The sequence below is a fragment of the Dipodomys merriami genome, unplaced genomic scaffold, assembly GCF_024711535.1.
Source record: "Dipodomys merriami isolate MVZ:Mamm:240054 unplaced genomic scaffold, mDipMer1.0.p SCAF_86, whole genome shotgun sequence".
NCBI lineage: Eukaryota > Metazoa > Chordata > Mammalia > Rodentia > Heteromyidae > Dipodomys > Dipodomys merriami.
In genome coordinates, this window is record NW_027206468.1 from 1,595,097 (window position 1) to 1,615,736 (window position 20,640).

The following is a 20,640-nucleotide window of genomic DNA, read 5'->3' on the forward strand; positions in this document are numbered from 1 at the left end:
AAAAGAAAGGAAAACGCACATTCATGTATTCCTAAAATAAAAATTATAAGAGGGAAAAAAAAGTTACTGGAAAACAATTATTTTTCAAAAAAGGCAAAAATTGAAGATTAATAAAATTTTTAGAAAAGGAAAAAAATTATTTATACATAAGGTACCAAACAAAAAAAGAAAAAAAAAGAGAAAAAAAAAGAAAAGAAGACGAAGAAGAAAAAAAAAGTTCTTTGATTTTTTTTTTGATTTTTTTGGGAGGGGTGGGAAGAATCCTGTATCTCCCTTTTGTGTGTAAACAGCCGCTTGTTGGAGTCTCTGGTCAGCTTGAGGTGCCGTGGCTTGATTGGTTTCTTAAGTCAGTTTCTTCGAACAGTCAGAAAAATGCTCTGCTTTACCCAAGATTTTGAGATACCCCTCCCAGATTAGTTTACTGGGAGGGTGATCTGCTTTGAGAATCACAAAAGAGGGGGATGCAGTGGTGAGGCTAGATTCTGGGTAGATTTGAGGACTTTCAACAATCAGTAGCTTTTTCCTGGGGCTATTTTGTGAAAAAAAACTCATAGAGCCCAGCCTGGAGCCGTTCTCAGGGTTTCTGTTTTTCAATTGATTGTTGAGGCTGCTAGAGGGAGGGGCAGCCTCTGCCTGTGGTTACCCAGTGAGGAAAGCCACTCCAATGGCTGGTGCCTGAGCTGGGTGACTTTTCCCTGGATGGAGCCGAGTCTGGCAGGTCACTTCGCCGTTAAGTTCTTGTGACCTGCTAAATGACTCATTTTATTCCAAGGCCTGGGTTGGAGCTGGCAGCTCCTACGAGCTTTGTCGGTATCCAAGATGGAGATCACTGGTGCTGGGGGGGGAGGGGTAGCCTTCCCTCCTCTGCTCCCTGAGAAGGAGTGAGGACGTCAGACTTCTACTCACATCAATTCTTGGATCCTGGGTCGTCTCTTGTCTGCACACTGCAGGATGAAGATGTCCACTCCTTGTTGGTTTTTGCTGGTGTTGAGTAGAATCCGCTCGCCCGCTGTGTCTGGCTCCTTTGTTCCAGACTCTCTGTGTGAGCGCGCAGTTCAATTTGTGAAATTTAAATCAAAACTCCTTTGCTTTTTTTCATCCACTGGGCTGTTAGTACATTTCAAAGTAAGTGGCTTAAAAAACATCAGGAGTATATTATGCATACTCTAGAAGTTTAAACATTGATTATAAAAATGGTAATTCAAAGCAATTCTTTGTCTAATGGGGTCCACTTTCTGGTTCATTATAATCTATTTTCTGGACGTTCACGTGGCAGAGTAATTATATTAGGCTTCTTTTATCAGGATCAATATTGCAGGGTAATGTCTGAAACGTTCATTCTAATGTCACCAGGCAGAGGAATAGAATTTCAACATGCTTATCTGGAAGGAGTTACATCGTCCAATACACTTTGCAACCTTTTTTTAACTCAGTGTGGTGTATCATTTGGATATTATTTCATAGAAAATAATAACAAGGACAATCTTATATCATGTGAATTATGTGAATGATTCTTCTTACAATGAGGATAATTATAGTGTTGGCAAAGTGAAGTATGATTGTTTAGTGACTCTTGAATCACATCATAGGTAACCATGTAAACGTGGTACAGCCTAAAGCCCTTCTGATGTCTTTGAACAATCTCCGATGTGTTAATTGCTTTCAAAAATATTTGTTTGAGCCAACAAATACAGATCTCCTTTGATTTTAATTAAGGTCTGCTATTAGAACTCTCACAGTCACCAAAATCAGAGTATGCTAATATGTCTGATAAAATACAAAATAAAATTGTTACAATTAATGAAAAATGAAGACTGTAATATTAATAGCACTATAAATACTAGTATTCATAGTATATAATGTATTGGCAACCTTTGGTTACCTCAGATTTTAAAATATTTATAACTAAGTGTGAATTGTTTACAAATAATTATTTGATGATGTATAGAAACTGAGAAAAAGGTTTGCATACCTATTTACTACAGATGCAAACAAATACACCTGGTATTTCTGATTCTTCATTTGCTGGATTCATTCATGCATGGGGAACATGCAAAAGAAAATTGCAAAATTGCATTTACTAAAGGTTTAATTACATGAAGTTTATGTTGGGCTAAATACCTGATTTTATAAATTAAATCGTTTTTGTCCCTTCCTTCCTCCATCCCTTCCTTTGTTCCTTCGTTCCTTCATTCCTTCCTTCCTTCTTTCCCTCCTCCTTCATTCCCTCCATCCTTACCTCTCTCTTTCTCTCTTTCTTTCTTTTTCTTTTATTTTTTTCTTCCAATCTTTTACTCAGAATATTTCTTATGGCTATAGAAAAAATACCAACTATTGTACTTTAAGGTGTTATAAGTAATTATGAATATACTAGAATAATATTAATTTTAATAACCTATGTTATATCTTAGGAAAAATTATACTAAAAACAACTTCACAAAAGTTGCAGGATATGTAACAAATATCACTTTCCATGACATTGTTTATTTCCTCAAAGTAAAATAAGAATTTAGACATAATATTGCGTATGTGTTGTTTTTGTGATTTGAACTCTCAAGGATATTGGTTTAACATTTGAGCCACAACTCCACTTCTGGCTTTGTGTGTGTGTGTGTGTGTGTGTGTGTGTGTCTGTGTGTTTGTGTATGTCGTGATGTGTGTGTGTTTAATTGAGATTCGACTCATGAACTTGCTTTCCAAGGCTGGCTTTTTAAAATTTTTTAATTTTTTTATTGTGAAAATACAGTACAGAGGTGTTACAATTACATGGGCAAGGTAATGAGTACATTTCTTATCAAGTTTTGTTGCCTCATCCTTTTTTTCTACTTCTCAACCGTTCTCATCTCCGCCCCTCCTGCCCCATCCACCACCCCCCGTCAAAGTTGTAAAGTTCGTTTTTCTACATAATGACTTGTACATCTCATTGATGCAATGGGTCCACCTGTATCCTTATTTAAACCATATGATTTTTCCCTTGCCCTCCACAAATCATACCAACATCAAATACAATGCAAGCAGTGGTTATACCGTGGGGGAGGGGCATGTCTGTGACAAGCAGAATAGGTCAGATAAGTTGATGTTAGGTGAAATGAACCCTAGGATAAGTATTTAAATGTTTATTTTTCTTTCTTGCAATTGTTTCGAACATATTTATAAGATTATTTCTTTGTTGCCAAGGCTGGCTTTGAATCCCAGATTCCTGAGTAGTGAGGATTACAAGCTTGAGAAACCCATATTAAGCACAGATATATCTAAGAATAAAATATATTTCTTATTATTTTAATTCTAGAGGCTCAATTTAACAAATTAACATTTAGATATTTATTTAGTTATTAAACCTGAACATGCACTGTGAAAAATAGTTTTCATTTTTATAAAAAAAATATACATTCAATGGTTTAAATGTCAGAATCTTTGCACTAATTGAAATGCTCTATTATTCAAAAGGGACAAAAGGATCCTTAATCAAATTTCTCATGTAAGCTAAAAGCAATAGGCTCTGACAGAGTTAATGAAGCAATTTTTCATTAAATTAAATATTATCTACTGTGGTCACATGATTTTTTTCTTCCTTTAAACCTAAGATTTTTTGACATAAAATATAGATTCATACGTTTTTTGAGTATATAAAAATTTTATTTACTGGTCATGTATTTCTGAAGTTTGATTACTAAGACATTTCAGAGAAACATTGAATTTCATGTATTATGCCATCAGTGATTTTTAGATATTGAATCAATCTCAATATGACATAAAGCAAGATATTCCATGACTCATGCAATTATTCCTAGAATTGAACATAACTTGTTTTTGAATGGTAGGAAATTCATGTTATACCTACTCTATAGAATAATTAAGAAATAAATGATCGTGATAGTATCTATTTTTTCTTCAACTACAAAGAAAGAACCTCACAACAGATGACAAAAACTTGAATAGAAATTTTATAAAATTATGAAAAATTCAAATCATTATGAGTTAGATGAAATAATCTTTTTTTGGGGGGGGGGATCCGGTCGTGGGGCCTCAACTCTGGGCCTGGGTGCTGTCCTTCAGCTCTTCAGCTCAAGGCTAGCACTCTACCACTTGAGCCAGGATAGGGATTAATAATTAGCTTTCACTATGTTACCATAAAAAGGTGAACCCTCTCACGTGGGCATAGTTGTAGAGATTTGGTCACTGAGAACTTGTGATCAAAGAGAATGTTAAGATCAAAGTCCTTTCCTCCTCTTCCTTCTTTTACTTCTGTTTCTTTTTGCTTTTCCTTCTCCCTCTCCCTCTTCACTTCCTCATGTTTCTCCTTTTCTCCACTCTTATTCCTACTTTTCTTTACTTCCTGTCTTCCATGAATACAAATACTCCATCACATGTTCCTGACATGGGGTACTGTGCCACCACCAACCGAAAGCAATGAGGATAAGAAATATAAACTGAAATGTGTAAAATCAGAAACCAAGATTAATCTTTCCCCCTTTTAAGTTAATTTTATAAAGAATTTGGCATATTAATAGGAGACTTCACAGCATGCTCTCATGTATTATAAGGGATAAGATTTACTGGAAAAAATCTGACCAACATCGCCCTAATGAAATGATTGTTTAAATTAATATTGTATTAGGACAAATCTAGTTTAAAATATCAGATATACTTCAATAAGAGGCAAAAAATCACCTCTATGGTTTCCTATGAAAAGATAGCAGAATTCAATCTGTTTCTCAAGGAAATAGACCTATAATTGACAGCATTGTCAATTTCATAAATGACTTAAGAAGACTGTAGAACAAATTACAAATTAAACTGCATGATATAAAATTTACTTTGTCCCGTGTATTCTATCTATGTCTGGATCCCAAAATGACTTGTGTTTTATCATATTTTTAATTAACTTTAAGTAGTTGTATGGGAGTTGCTTTTTGACAAAGCAGTTAAAGAATAGTGTTTAGTGAGGTTTTTTTTTTTCTTTTTTCTCTCCTGAGGTTTGAACTCTGGGTCTGAATGCTGTTCCTGAATGCCTTTGGATGAATGCTAGAACTTTCTGAGATTTAACTGGAAATAAGAATCTCACAGACTTTCTTGCCTGGGCTGGCTTCAAACCTCAATCCTCAGACACCTGATTATATAGGATTAAAGGTGGGAGCCGCTAGTGCCCGGCTTAATACAATACACCTTTTTTTTCACTCGTCCTGGGGCTTCAACTCAGGGCCCTGGCAATGTCCTTGAGCTTATTTTCCTCATGCTAGTACTCTATGACATGTGTCATAGTGCCAATTCCAGATTTTTTTTTTATGTAGTAATGAGGAATCAAACCCAGTGCTTCACACATGCAAGGCAAGCAGTCTACAACTAAGCCACATTCCCAGCCCTATACAATGCCCCTATACATTATCCCTCATTCTTCTCAATCCTATCTCATCCCTCAATTTACATAATTTTGTAGAATATTCGCAATTGTATGTTTAGTCACTCAGAAGATATACCACGGCTCATATTTTCTTGATAGTCTTATTCAGCAACATACTAATGTTATGCATTATAGAATTCTGTGATTTTAAACTCTAAATTATCACTTATATTCACCCACTACCATTCTAAAATTTTTCCTAAGGTTAATGTAAATGCAATTTGTAATTCTTCGATAAAGTAAAATGATTCTTAGAATGTTAAAGTGTTGGAATAAGAATATTACCTTCAGTTCTAGATCATTTTATCCTTACTACCCTCTCAAAATACTCCCATACTTATTTTTTATTTTTATTTTTTTTTTTTGGGTCCGGTCGTGGGGCCTAAACTCTGGGCCTGGGCACTGTCCCTCAGCTCTTCAGCTCAAGGCTAGCACTCTACCACTTGAGCCATAGCGCTACTTCCGGTTTTTTCCTTTTTGCTTATGTGGTGCTGGGGAATCGAACCCAGGGCCTCAGGCATGCAAGGCAAGCGCTCTACCACTGAGCCACCTTCCCAGCCCCATACTCCCATATTTATTATTAGTCACTTCCTGTCAACATTCCAACCTACCTCCCTTGAGCAGCTATTATTTCATATTCTTCCTCTACAGATGAGCCAATTTTAAAAAGCTCATATGATTAGAAAATGTAGTCTATTTTATCCATTTTTCCCATGCAATATTATGTTTCTAAAGTAAGTCCATGTAAACTTTTCTCATGGATAGAGCATGTGTATAATGGAATAACATCCTGAATGGACATTTAAATACTTTATGATATGTTATTATAAAAGGTTTTGCTATGTATATTCTTGTACATGTGTCTCATTGGACATATGTTGCAATCTATTTTGTATATAACATTATGATTCAAAATGCTGGATCATAGACGCAATTCTATATATAATATCTTAAAGATTGTCAGTATGTTCAAAAAACTGACTATATAATTTTAAATGTCAAATACCAATGTATAAGGATTCTAATTTCTACATAATGATTGTACAGGGGTATCTTATTGTTTCTATTTCCACTAATCTCTATATGTATGCAATGTCTAGGTATGTTATGATCTTTCCATATGTTCCTTGGTTGTTATTATATTACTATAGAGATATGTATTTGGATTTTTTATAACTTATTTAGGATGGTTAAAGTTTTTCATTGGCATTCATATACTATTAATATATTTCTGATTCAAGTCTCTTTAAATAAATTTATATATATACACACTATATGAATATATGTGTATATTCATACTTATATGTGTATATATACTAATACCTATATATATATAAGAATATACAGATGTGTATATACATGTATATAGGCATGTATGCATATTATTATATTCATTTGTCTGTAAGTTATCATTTTACTTCATTTGTTAAACACGTCCTTTATTGATTTTACTACATTTTATATTATGGTTGATGTTGTACAGAGGAGCCAGTTGCCTGTGGCTCACCCCTGTAATCCTAGCTACTCAGCAGGCTGAGATCTGATTATCGTGTTTCAAAGCCAGCTTGTACAGGAAAAGTCCATGAGACTCTTATCTCCAATAAACCACCAGAAAACCAGAAGTGGCACTATGGTTCAAGTGGTAGAATTCTAGCCTTGAGTTGAAGAGCTGAGTGACAGCACCCAGGCCCAGAATTCAAGGCCCATAACCCCCACAAACACCACGACCAACAACAAAAAGAGTACTGACCGAAATTCAGTAGTAGTAAGCAGTCTTAAAGATAGGCTGAATTCTAACATTTTAGTATAATCCTAGATTCCAGCAGCTTTCTAGTCCAATGAACTGAGTCCTCAGAATGTTGATCGAATTTCTTAGTTTATTTACACAATCACTATAATTATGGATTTTCTCATCTCTTTCTTTCATTTCACCACAGAATCTGTATTTATCCTTTATGCCATACTTGAGTACAAAAGTCTTTGGAAGATATTTATTAATTGGTGTATATTAATTGTACAGAGAAAACTTATTGAAATATTTTACACTTTCACATATTAATGAAGGGTCTGATTAACCTGTTTCTGGTTTCTTTCTTTCTCCATTCCCATTGCCTTTCATTTTTCAACTGTTTTCTGTGAATTTCTTTGTGCTGTCTTCAAATATTGACAAAATGTATTAAAGTGCTGTTCATCCATCTTTATTGAAAATTATACAATGCTGAATATAAAAGAAAAATCTAAATAAATGGAGACATAATTTTTGTGTATTGGAGGATACAATTGAGCAATAATATAAATTGTCTCCTCCCTTTTTTTTTTTTTTTGATCATTCATGGGGCTTGAAATCTGGTCCTGGTCACTGTCCCTCTGCTCTTCAGTTCAAAGTGAATGCTCCACTCATTTAGTAACTGTGCCACTTCTGGTTTTCTGGTGGTTAATTGGACATAAGTGTCTTATGGACATTTCCATTCCAGGTGGCTTTGAACCGCAGTCCTCAGATCTCAGCCTCCTATGCAGCTATGATTACAAGCATGAGAAAACAGAGCTCAGTTTCACAGTTTTATTTATGTTTATGACAATTTGTAAAAGCATCTGTGTAGCACTATTTTAGTCATTGACAAAGCAAAATAAGCTGGAATATATTTCTCTGTCCAATAGTAAAACTCTTAGTGTAAAATTGTTATATTTGTGGAGGAAAGATTATACAGCTCAATGGGTCTGTAGGGCACCAGATTATATCCACGTAAATGTTATCAAAGAATATTTAGTAAGGGGTAAATCCAAACATTTGAGGAATGATATTCGCTTTAATAAGTGGTGATAGGTTAGACAGTATTTGGGAGAATTAAAAAGTGAACATTGACTTAAACATAACAATTTATTCAAATGTTAAGTTCAAGCTGGATTAAAACGTGGCATATAAAACAAAAAAGTGATGTGAATTAAAGCAAAGAAATTTGCTTACCAGAAGTGGTGCTATGGCTCAAGTGGTAGAATTCTAGCCTTGTGCTGAAGAGCTGAGGGACAGCATCCAGGCCCAGAGTTCAAGGCCCACAACCAGCACAACCACCAACACCAATAATAAAAAGAATACTGACTGAAAAAGCAATAGTATTAAGCAGTCATATAGATAGGATCAAGTCTAACATTTTAGTACTATCTTAGATACCAGCAGCCTTCTAGTCCAATGACTCCAATTGTCAAGACATCTTGACCATTTTGGAGATGAAGCATTCTTAAATTTGGCATTAAAATTATAGGAAAGGAAAACGATATAGTTGAGCTCAATAAAAGTGTAAAACAATTTAGTCTGTGAAAGCTCATATACAAGTAGTAAATAGAAGTTGGGAGCAGTTGGCTCATGTATCTCATCTTAGCTCCTTGGGAGGCTGTGATTTGAGTATTCCTATTTGAAGGCAGCCCACAAAATAAAGTCCCTGAGAATTTTATCACTGATTAATCAGCAAAATGCCAGAAGTGAGGCACGACTCAAATGGTAAATTGTTTAAAAATGCAACAAATCTCAGGGACCCTGAGTTCAAGCTTCAGCTGTGAGCAAAGATGATTCCCAGCACCTTCATGGGACTCTGGGAGATTCAGAAACCCGGGATACCTCGAGGATCCTTTCTCTGCAACATGAAACTTGGGGACAGGATGTGGTAGACCATCCTTCCTGGCCCCAGGGGGGAGGAGAGGAGGCCCCTTGAGCCAGGCCTCAGTTCACTGGCAACCTCATTCACACCTGAGTGGGGAATTGCGTGCCACAGAGCTGGTCAGCTGCTGGACAGAGATCTTTGAGAAGATAGGCATTCCACAGGCCCAAGAATCCAGCTAGTACATCATGGCTCACATCCTAGGAGCCAAAAGATTTAAGTGTGGTGGCACCAGGAGGATGGGAAGAGGGAGGAGGGAGAATTGTGGGAGAGCTTCATTAGGCTTTGCCCTCTCCCCCAGGATCCTTACCTGCATAGAATGGGACTTTTCTATAGTGTTGTCATAGGCAGATGCTCATATACTTATCCAAAAAAAACAGTTATAGTGTGCAACAGGCTCCGGGAGTCATAGATGAAACGATCCACTGCTGGTTCCATAGCACATGAAGAAACCTTAGATTGATCTGGATGCTGGTGCTTCACACCTGTTACCTAGCTACTTAGGAGGCTGAGATGGGAGGATTGAGGCTTAAGGCCGGGGCAGGAAATCCTGTAAGACTCTTATTTCCAACTAACTACCAAAAAGAAAACACCAGAAGTGGATGTGTGGCTCAAGTTGTAGTCTGTTGGCCTTGAGTAAAAAAGCTCAGCGACAGCATCCAGGGTCCGAGGTCAAGGCCCATGAGTGAGAGAAGAAAGGAAAAGAGAGTGACAGGAGGGAAGGATGGAGTGAGAAAAAGTGGAACGGAAGAAGGGGGAACAGGCATGCCTTGGTTTGGAGGCCCTGGATCAAGTGAGCCAACCATTCACAATCTCTGTGGGCAAAGTTTCAGAGTCTAAAGACAGTATGTAGGACCAAGCCGCTGACCTATCAGCAACTTCATGAAATCCAGGTGTTGTGTGGTCGCTGACTGCAGAAGGATGTAGACCCTAGGGCTCAGGGTGGGTCACGAGGTTTTAATCTCTCCTGGCTCCACCAAATTTATTTTCTGGTCAGATAAGAAGAAAAGCTCCAACAGCTAGGTAGGTGTTGGGGTGACGCAGTGTCAAGGTGGGGGGCAAGGGATAAGAAGGAAGATGAAATGGGAGGATGATCCCAGGTCAGGTGTGTCAGGACATTGGAGCCATGATCTCGCACGACAATCTAGACCATCAGTGATAGAGCCTTTGACCAACCATAGGGTTATTAAAAGTCTTGGGGTCTTGGGTTCACCATTGAGCACCTGGCTGTCGTCCACCGCAGGATGCCTCTGCAGTACAACTTTGGGGACTGGGATTTCCAGGGCTCAATCTGAAGATCACACCTCCAGTGTTCAAGACCAGAGACAGAGGTAAGTGTGCCACTGGCATAGGACAGCCAGGGAATGAGGGTGGGAGTCAGGACCTGTGTTACCCGGAGACTTCCTCTAGGGGACTCTAGGAACCTGTGACTGCCATTCTCAGAGGCAGGGGTGGGTCTCTTTGCTGGCTCAGCCTTTAGTCTAAATGGCAGATCTGGGATTCAGAGAGGGCAGTCTGGTGGTGGGGCAGGCTTGGGGAGGCTGGTGGGAAAACAAGGGGCACTGGGCTCTGAGCAGGGTTGTTTCTTTGAGGATACTCACAACCTAGGAACATGCCTGTGATGGATCAAGCCTTTTCCCCTTCCCGAGAGAGACGGACCTAGAGCCTTCCAGTCTGCATCTCTTGGCCAAGAAATGCTTTTGTTCCCACATCCTGTGGTTGGATAACTAGAACTCACCTCACTGCCCAGTGTTGAGGCAGGACAGTGAGATATCCTGAGTCTTTCATAAGGTCAGGGGATCCTCAGTATGAAATTGTACTTGAATGTCCTAACTTGGCGCATGGTCAGTCACATCTAATAGTGCCATGACATAGGACATAGAATCTAGAGAATCAGAGCCGGATGGGATCTGTTCTGGGAGTCTTGAGTATTATGTGTGAGCTTTCAACTCCCATATACCCACCTGCTTCCCTTTCTTGGGTGGGTCTTTACTAGAAAAAGCTTGAACCTAGTGACTGGGTCCTATCTCTTGTCTCTTATGCTCAAAGCTATCACTCTATCATTTGAGCCGCAGCTCCACTTGCAACTCTTTTGGATGTTTAATTGGAGATAAAGAGTTCTCATGGACTTTGCTGCCAAAGGTGGCATCCAAGTGCAGTCCTCAGATCTCAGTCTCCTTAGGGTATTGGATGACAGGCATGGAAAAATATGTTTGTCCTGTTGCCAGTAGCTCATGGCTGTCATCATAGGTACTCAGGAGATGAGATCTGAAGATCACAGGTCAAGGACAGCATGCTCAGGAAAGACCCTGAGACATTTTTTTCCAACAAACCACCAGAAAACTGGAAGGGGTGCTGTGGCTCAATTAGTTGAGTGCTCACCTTAGCTTAAGAGATCATGGATAGCACCCAGGCTCAGATTCAAGCACCATAACAGAAAAAAGAAAGTAAGACATCTTTGCCTGCAAAGGATGGTGGAGGTGTGGGGGAGAGTGGAGTGTGTGCTGTGGTGAGAGACCAGGTTCTAGACTCACTGTACAGACATTTCTAAGAACTCCCCAAGTTTGCTCCAGTTTGAAGCCACAGCTTCAAGAGGACATGGACTGTGGCAGGCAGGGAGTGAGCAAATGTGTGCAGGGGTGAGATTGTTGTGTTTTTATTCCCTCCATTGAAGGATGGATTTGAGTGCTGGGTGTCAAAGTCTCAAATGAAGGTTTGCAAGAAGTTTGTGGCCTGAGGAGATGGGTTTCCTCTGGGTATATGAAGGTGGCTGAAGACGGAAGCCACTGGTGCCTCACAACTGTCATCCTAGATACTCAGAAGGGTGAGATGCGAAGAACGTGATTCCAAGCGAACATGGGTAGAAAAGTCTGTGAGACTTGATGTCCAATGGATCAACCACAGAACAGGACGTGGTGCTGTGGCTCAAATGGGAGAGTGCTCACCTTCATCTGAAGAGCTGAGGGACAACACCGTGGCCCAGAGTTCAAACCCCATGACCAACCACAAAAAAAGAGGTGAGTAAGTTTTCTGCATACCACTGCGTATGGTAGGATATGCCATGCTGGTCTATGAGACCTTCCAGATATGTGAGAGGCTCGACCTAATGGAGGGAGTTTACGGTTCTGTTCTCAGGGACTGCTGAAGCCTTGGGCTTTTCATGTGTGTGTGTGTGTGTGTGTGTGTGTGTGTGTGTGTGTGTGTCTGTGTGTCTGTGTGTCTGTGTGTCTGTGTCTGTGTCTGTGTCTGTGTGTGTCTGTGTCTGTGTCTGTGTCTGTTTGGAGGTAGAAGAACTGGGCCTTGAACTCAGGGCCTAGGTGCTGTTTCTGAGCTTTTGTGCTCACAGCTAGTGCTCTGACACTTGAGCCACAGTTCCACCTCTGGCTATTTCGTGGTTCACTGTAGATGACAGCCTCAGAGACTTTCCTGTGCAGGCTGGCTTTGAACAGTGATCCTCAGACTTCAGCCTCCTGAGTATTGAGGATGACAGACAGGAACCACCTGTGCCAGCTTTGTGTGTGTGTGTGTGTGTGTGTCTGTGTGTGTGTGTCTGTGTGTGTGTGTCTGTGTGTGTGTGTAGAAGTTGGTTGTAACAAGGAGCACTGGACCCTTTGGTAACTTCTAACTGCAATCTTTGGGGGGTGAATGTGCTTTGTGACTGAGGTCTGGGGGCCTGGAAGGGTGAGGTGCTTGAAGGGGACTCAGCACTGTTAAATTATAATACCAATGGATCTTTGTGCCCTGGAACTGTCTACTCCCTTGGGCCTGGTTGGTGGCAGAGGGAGCTTAGGAGATCCTGGGGGTGAGGCCTGCAGGGGGTGGCTCCCCAGGGGGACAGAGATAGCAGCTGATTCTTGACCAGAGTTGAAGTTCTGGGTTGGGCATGGAACCTTCGGACCTCAGTATCCTCACAGGACAGTTGTGAGAAAACAAGGGGTCAATACAGTGGGATCTCTGGGGCAGGGACAGGCATAGAGGGAGTGGTCATCAGATAAGATTCTTGGCAATTCTGTGAGCATATGACAGGAAGATTCCTGGAAAGGGCTCAAATGGGGCCTGTTATTTATCATGCCACAGGTATGGCTTTCTTTCATCCTTACCCTATCCACGTGAGGAAGGGGATCCTTCACTGTTCAATGTTGCAGCTGAGGAAAATGAGGCATGGAGAAGCGGGGGGACCTACTCATGACCCCCAGCTGAAAGAAAGCCTGACCTGACTTCACTGCCATGCTCCCTAGGACAATGGGTGCTATTCAGTCCACTTCTTGTGGTGGGAAGTCCACTTCTTCTCAGTCATGGGACTTGAACTCTGGGCCTGAACGCTGTTCCCGAGCTCCTCAGATCAAGGCTAGCACTCTACAACTTGAGCCACAGCACCACTTCCGGTTTTCTGGTGATTTTTGGAGATAAGAGTCTCACAGACCTTCCTGCCTGGGCTGGCTATGAACCATGATCCTCATATCTCAGCCTCCTTTGTAGTTACCATTATAGGGCTTAAGTGTAATTCTAACTCTCTCTCTCTCTCTCTCTCTCTCTCTCTCTCTCTCTCTCTCTCTCTCTCTCTCTCTCTCTCTCTCTCTCTCTCTCTCTCTCTCTCTCTCTCATAGGAACTCTTTCTCTGTCTCATACACAGGAACTTGTTGAATGGGTGCTGGAGGAGGTGTCCTAGCATCATCATGTGTGGCTCGGACCCAAGATAGCCCTCTCATTCTGGAGGTAGGCTGTGGGTCTGGAGCTTTCTTGCTCAGGCTGTTGAACTCACTCCTGCAGGTAAGCCCCTCTGTGCCTGGGCTAGACCGTGATAGTTATTCATTGTCAGTTCATCTGGTGAGTCCTTCCTCACTACCCTCTTCTAAGACAGTTAAAGGAAAGTGGATGAGGAGGCATCATGTTATCCAACTGCACAACCGAATCAGGGGCCTCTGATCCTCACTGCCACCTATCTGGCCAGACTCTGATTATAAGAAAATGAATTCACTCTATGTCTACTTTGCCTTGTTGGGGTGTATCGTTTCAGGGAGGGGATGTGGTGTGCAGAGGAAAGACCTCAGACCTGATACCTCCTGGGGGATATTTCTTCTGGTGACAGAGCCAAGTCATTCCTGTGGATAAAGAGGAAGCCGCCATCAGACTGACCCGGAACGATGCTCAAAGGTAGGTAGGCTGTTGAAGTATCAAACCCACTCATGTCTGCTTCCAACTCAAAACATCAGGGATGCAGGGCGGGAGGCCCAGCACTGGCCCTAGGGAATTATAAATGGATGGTGGCGGCCAGGTGCTGGTGGCTCTAGCCTGTCATCCTCGCTATTCGGGAGGCTGAGGTCTTGACTCAGAGACTGCCCAGGCAGGGAGATTCTTATATCCCATAAACCACCTCCCACCCCCACAAAAAAGATATATATGGTGTTGTGGCTCAATTTGTAGAGACTCAACCTTGAGTAAAAGAAGCTCAGTGATGACACCGAGGCCCTGAATCCAAGCCCTGGGACTCACAAAAAAAATAAAATAAATGAATATTGGGCACCTGTTATCTTACTACCAAAAAGGATGGATTCATTCTTTTCTCTGGTACTTGTAGCCAAATGTAAGGGGCTTCCCTTGATGTTCCTCTAAACCTCTCCTCTCTATTATCTCTCCCAGCTTCAGTTGCAGGATAGAATTCAGATCATCCCACTTGATTTGACCTTATGAACCCTCCCCTACCCGCCTTCCTTAGTGTGGAGATCATGGATGTACTTACCATTGGGAGAATGAAGCACCGGAGAGATGGGGGTAGGTATCCCTGAAACTCATACTCTCACAAACACAGACAAGCCAACTCAGACAAGCCTTTTCCAAAGACATTTTATCTCTTTGGATTAACTGACCTAGGAGAGGAACTTGATCTCCTGTAAATAACAATTTTAATTAGGGCTTGCTAGTTGACACGAAATAAACAGAAGCTCAAAAGAAAGGACCTGGTGCTTGTCATATCTTGCTCAGGCTCACGCCTGACATACTGGCTCCTCAGTAGGCAGAGATCTGAGGTGCAAAGATTGAAGCCAGCCATAAGCTGGAAAGCAAGTGAGACTCTACTCTCCATGGAACCACCAAAATGTTAGAAGTGGAGCTGTGGCTCAAGTGCTGGAGCATCAGCCTTGAACAGAAAAACTCAGAGAGACAGCTCCCAAATCCTCAGTTCAAGCCCACACAAAGAAATGGCCTCATTTCTTCCCAACAGAATGCGTGGGCCTCGAGTGCCCTGTCATGGAGTGTGATACAGCACCTGTCCCTGGGTAGTACATCAGAGCCTTCAGAAATTGGGTGGTGAAAGCCAGGCTTTCCCCTTTGTGCGCTCTCAATCTACACCAGCCGGAAGGAAGAGCATGACAAGGTTGGCATTGTGTGGAGCTGAGAAGATCCTCCCACCCCTGTCCCCACCAGAGCAACTAGAGTGGGCTTCTTAAAGGCAGCACTTGAAAGAGGTCGTTCTTAACAAGGAGGATCTGACAGGAAGCATAGAGAGTAAAGATGCTGTAGATAAAGGACAACATATTGGGGCATGTTCATTTCCAGCCACGGCTGCTGGTGAGAAACTCAGTACAGATATACAAGATTGTTCCGAGACAGGCCCAAGAGGTCACATAAGAACACTATCCAGGATTAGGATTTTGTCTTAGCAGTAGTTGGCTTGTCTAGAGCACAGGAAACTGTGGGATCGATTCCTACGTCCCGCATACACAGAAAAAGCCAGAAGTGGCACCAGGAGAGTGCTTGCCTCAAGAAAAGGAAGTTCAGGGACAGTGCCTGGGCCCCCAGGCCAAGCCCAAGGACTGTCAACATAAAACAGCACTCCAAGGGACATGGGTGATAGGTGGATTGTTATACCCTGTAGTTCTTAATAGATCCATCCATGAGTCATGTCTCCTTCTTTGACAGAGGGGAGATGGACCCTCCTTCTGCGCTGGGCACCCCTGGAACTGGTTATCAGCAACCCTCCAAACATCTTCCACCGAAACTTGGAGAAGCCAGCCCCAGAAATCCTCAGGTACTGGTTGGGTGGGGCGAGGGGATACAGGCCCCAGAAGTCCTAGTGTGTCTGATCTGCCACAGAAGACCAGGCCATCGAGAGGAGGTGGATGGGAACTTAGAGATGGGTAGTGATGTGAAGGGGGCCCTTTAATGCCCATGTCCCTACCCAGATTCCGAGCCTCCCTGTCCCTGAATTAGATAGTGGAGTGACTAAGTTGTAGTTTGTAGAGGAGGACTAGGTGGAAATTCTAAAAAATGAGACACCATAAGCCCTGCGCTGGTGGCTCACTCCTGTCATCCAGGCTGCTTGAGAGGCTGAGATCCAGAGAATCTTGTTTCCTAGCCCAGGCAGGAAGCTCCCATGAGAGTCTCATCTCCAATCTCCAACCAGAAGTGGCACCATGGCTCAAGTGGTACCACTGGCCTTGAGCAAAAAATTATCATCAGGGACAGTACCCAAGCCCTGAGTTCAAGCCTCTCTACCAGTAAAACAAGAAAGACAAACCTTGTTTGCAAGAGAGGGTGAAGGAGTGGGGTTGCTGTGGTTGGGAGACCAGGTGCTGGCCTCAGTGTAGAGACATTTCTAAGAACTCCTCAGGTTTTCCCGAGTGTGAAGTCATAGCATGGTGGGCGTTACCTTACCAAGAACTCCAGAGGTTGTGGCCTGTCTTAGGCAGGGAGTGGGCGAATAGGAGCAGGGGTGGGAGGGTAGTGTCAATTATATTCTCTCCACCCAAGGAAGAATGGTTTTGGATGCTGATGTCAAAGTCTTAAGTGAAGGACTGCATGTGCCTTGAGGCCTGACAAGTTTGATTTCCCCTGGGTGCAAGAAGGTGGCTGAAGCTCGGAGCTGCCATTGATTCACAACTGTCATCCTAGCTACTGAGGAGGATAAGATCTGAGGATTATGGTTCAAAGTCTGCTTGGGCAGGAAACTCAGTGAGACTTTCAGAAAAACTGGAAGTGGTGCTGTGGCTCCAGTGGTAGAGTGCACACCTTCAGCTGAAAATCTGAGGTCTGCGGGAAGGCCAAAGTTCAAACCCCATGACCTACAACCAAAGATAAGGTGGATGAGTTTTCTTCATAGAGGTGTATACATAAGGAAATGCCATGCTGTGTTATGAGCCATTCCAGATGTGTGAGAGGCTCTTGATTTGTCTACATTTGGTCTGGGGACAGTAGTGCCATCTTCTCAGAGTTTGGGATGTTCAGATGCTCAGGGACTGCCGAGACCTTGGGCTACCCACGTGTGTGTGTGTGTGTGTGTGTGTGTGTGTGTGTGTGTGTGTGTGTGTGTGTGTGTGTTGTGTGTGTGTGTGTGTGTGTGTATCATTCCCTCATCTTTCTCTGTCCACTTCCTGGGTGCTTGTCTGGCTCTTTCTGACCTCGGATGGTGACACTGCTCCATGGCAACTTTGCCTTTAGCCCTTTAGTAGGCAACTTTGCCTTTAGTCTACAATGAGTCCTAAATTGTCAGAGACCTGCACATTCCAGCTTTTCTTTGGGGCCCAAGTCCGGCTGTCCATATCTTTGTCTGCCTCCAGGGGATTCTGGGTCTGCAGGGCTGGCTGGCATAGTTTCTCGCCTTCCTCTTGAGGTGGGGAGCAGGGTCAGTCATGTGATATCCTGTCTTTTTCCTCAGCTGGCCCTCTGGCGACATATCATACTTCTAGCAGTCTGGCAGTGGAATGGGGCAAGGGTGCTTGCCAGTGGCTCTGGCCAACTTAAGCTTGATAGCTGACTAAAGGCTGCCCAAGCAAGGTGGATTTGGGGCTACATGGGAGGTGAGGCCAAGATGGGTTGGAAGTATTGGTTGGTGTCTAGGAAATGTCAATGTACATTTCTGAAGGCAAGTATTTCTTCCAGCCACAGCTGGGCCTCTTAGGTATTTCTAGATAATACTGGATGCCCAGAATACAGAGGCACAGACTTTAGATTCCAGGGCCAGGGAACTGGGGGATGAGAGACTGGTATGGCCAGTACCTCAATGCGCTGGGGCATTAGCCTTGACCTGGCTATGCCCCCCTTGTATAAGGTCACTTCTTAACCCAGTGCTGGCCACACACCGGCCACTTGTGCTGTGGAAGTGGCAGGAACAGAAGTGAGATCTAGGAGGACCAAAATCTGGATTTATGGCCTGATTGGGGTGGAGGGGTGTCTTACAAAAATCTTAGAGCTGGAACTCAGAGCATGGCACTGTCCCTGAGCTTCCTTTGCTCAAAGCTAACACTCTAACACTTGAACCACAACTCACCTTTCCTTCTTTTTTAGTAGTTTAGTAGACAGAAGTTTCTCACATATTTTCCTGCCTGGGCTGGCTTTAAGTTGCCACCCTAAGAGCTCAGCATCTTGAGTAATTGGATTGTTGGTATGAGCCACTGGCATCTAGCTGCAAGGATGTCTTTTCTTACTCTCTTCTGTTCTAACAGCTGCCTACTTGCCCTGGCCTAGATCTCTGACCTCCATGTCAGCTCCCACCAGCCCCTGATTATGTGGAGAATATAAACCTCTAACCTGATCCCATTTCTTTGTTCTCAGGGGAGGAGTTTATGTTTTGTCGGAAGCCTGGGGTAGGAGGGGTAACTGTAGATGGGTGATCAGCTAGGAGAGAGATAGTCTGTTTTAGCCAAGAAGGAGTTTGGCCAGATGCTAATAGCTCATGCTCTCATATTCCTAGCTCCTCAGGAGTTTGAGATCTGAGGATTGCTATTCAGAGGCAGCCCAGCTAGAAAAGTCTGTGAGACCCTTTTCTGCAAATAACCACCCGAAGCCTGGAAGAGAAACTGTGGCTCAAGTGGTAGAGCGCTAGCCCTGAATGAAAAAAGTGAGGGAGAGAGCCCAGGCCCTGAGTTCAAGCCCTAGTACCAAGATGTGTACAAGAATGTGTGCATTCACACGCACACACACACACACATACACACACACACACACACACACACACACAGAGGAAGGTGGTAATGATGAGCTGAGCTAGAACTGGGGGCAGTCTTGAGTCATATTCATAGCAAACTCTCAAGCCAGATCAAGTGGTTTCTCCCTAAGTCCTTCTTGGGCTGAGGGGTTGGGCCATGGCAGTAAGTTCCATGGAACCTACCCCTCCATCCATGCACAGGGCCACAGGACCAAGGGAAGGACACTAGGGATGCTCCTTTGTAATCAGCCTACAATTGCCGACTTTCATCTGCCCCCTTCCACCCCCTTGCACTGGTGAGGAAAGCAGTGGCCTGAGCACTGGGTCTCCTGGGATAGTGTCTGCTACAAGCAGCAGCCAGCCAGCTGTGGATTCCGGAGCCTACAACCTTTCATGAGCTCAACTCCACACCTGCCCAAAGTGTGCCTGACAAACTCACACTGTTGTGATGCCCACATGAGCAGGCGTTACCTGGTGTGACATCTTGCAGCTTCTGCCCCTCCTGGCCTAGAACCGTGGTCTGAGACATCGAATTACTGCTCAGATCGATATTGCACCCATGACAGATGCCTTTCTGATGAGCTGCATACCCCAAGGCTCGACTCTTCTCTGGTACTGTGGCCGATCTGTAGGCAATGGCCTCCAAACAGGCTGCTCTAAAGACTTGTAGGAGATCTAGATATTGGGAGACCCTCAGGGGCCCACTGGAAAATACTCTTCCTAGAGACACAGAGTAAGACCAAGCAGGCTAGGTGTTGGTCATGGGACTTGAACTCTGGGCACTGTGCCCCAGCTCTTCAGCTTACCACTTGAGCTACAGAGCCACTTCTGGTTTCTGGAGGTTCCTTGGAGATCAGAGTCTCCCAGACTTTCCTGCTCAGACTGGCTTTGAACTGCAATCCTCACATCTCAACCTTCTGAGGAGCTAGGAGTACAGGTGTGAGCTACTGGGGCCTGCCTGATCTGGCCTTTCACCACAGTGGACTAGGAGCTCTTGAAAGCTTTTCTTTACTTTTTAGGTGCCAGTACTGGTGATTGAACTCAGGGATCTGGGCTCTGGTCTCTTAACTTTTTCCCTCAAGGTTAGCTCTCTACCAATTGAGCCACAACTCCATTCCTGGCTTTTGGTAGTTCATCGGCAAGAAGAGTCTCACTAATTTTCCTCCCCTGAGCTGGCCTGACCCATGATCTCTATCTCAGTCTCCTGAGTAGCTATGATTTAGAGGGGTTGAGCCACTGGTGGCATTGGGCTAGAAGCTTTTCTTAAGCAAGAGTTCTTCCCTGCATTTGTACTGACTCCTCCAGGCAAAGGAATTCTGAGGGTCAAGAACTGTGAAAAATAGGCTTCCAGCCACCAGAAATGGCAGGGGTCCGTGGTGAAAAGCCAAGCTATTCTTCTCCCCGGGTCCCATTCTGGGACCCCACCCTCTGCCCTGTGACTCAAGTACAAACCTTGGCCCAACCATGAAATGTCCTGACAGACTCCTCTGAAGCCACAGAAACTTCATTCCACCCACACTACCTGCTCTACAGCACACCTCAAGACCTTTGCCCATGCTGTACCTTCTGCCTTAGGCTCTCTGTCCTGTATCCACATCTTAGAACTCCTGTGGAAATTTGGCATGGTTATATCACCTCCTGGAGCAAGTCTTATCTTCGCTTAT

The 20,640-nt window shown here is 43.2% G+C and overlaps 1 pseudogene; it reads left to right on the forward strand.

Annotated features, from left to right (window-relative positions):
• The window catches only part of LOC138820314 (MTRF1L release factor glutamine methyltransferase-like), a 401,152-nt pseudogene extending 384,268 nt beyond the window's left edge, over window positions 1-16,884 (forward strand).
• Window positions 16,885-20,640: the final 3,756 nt, after the last annotated feature.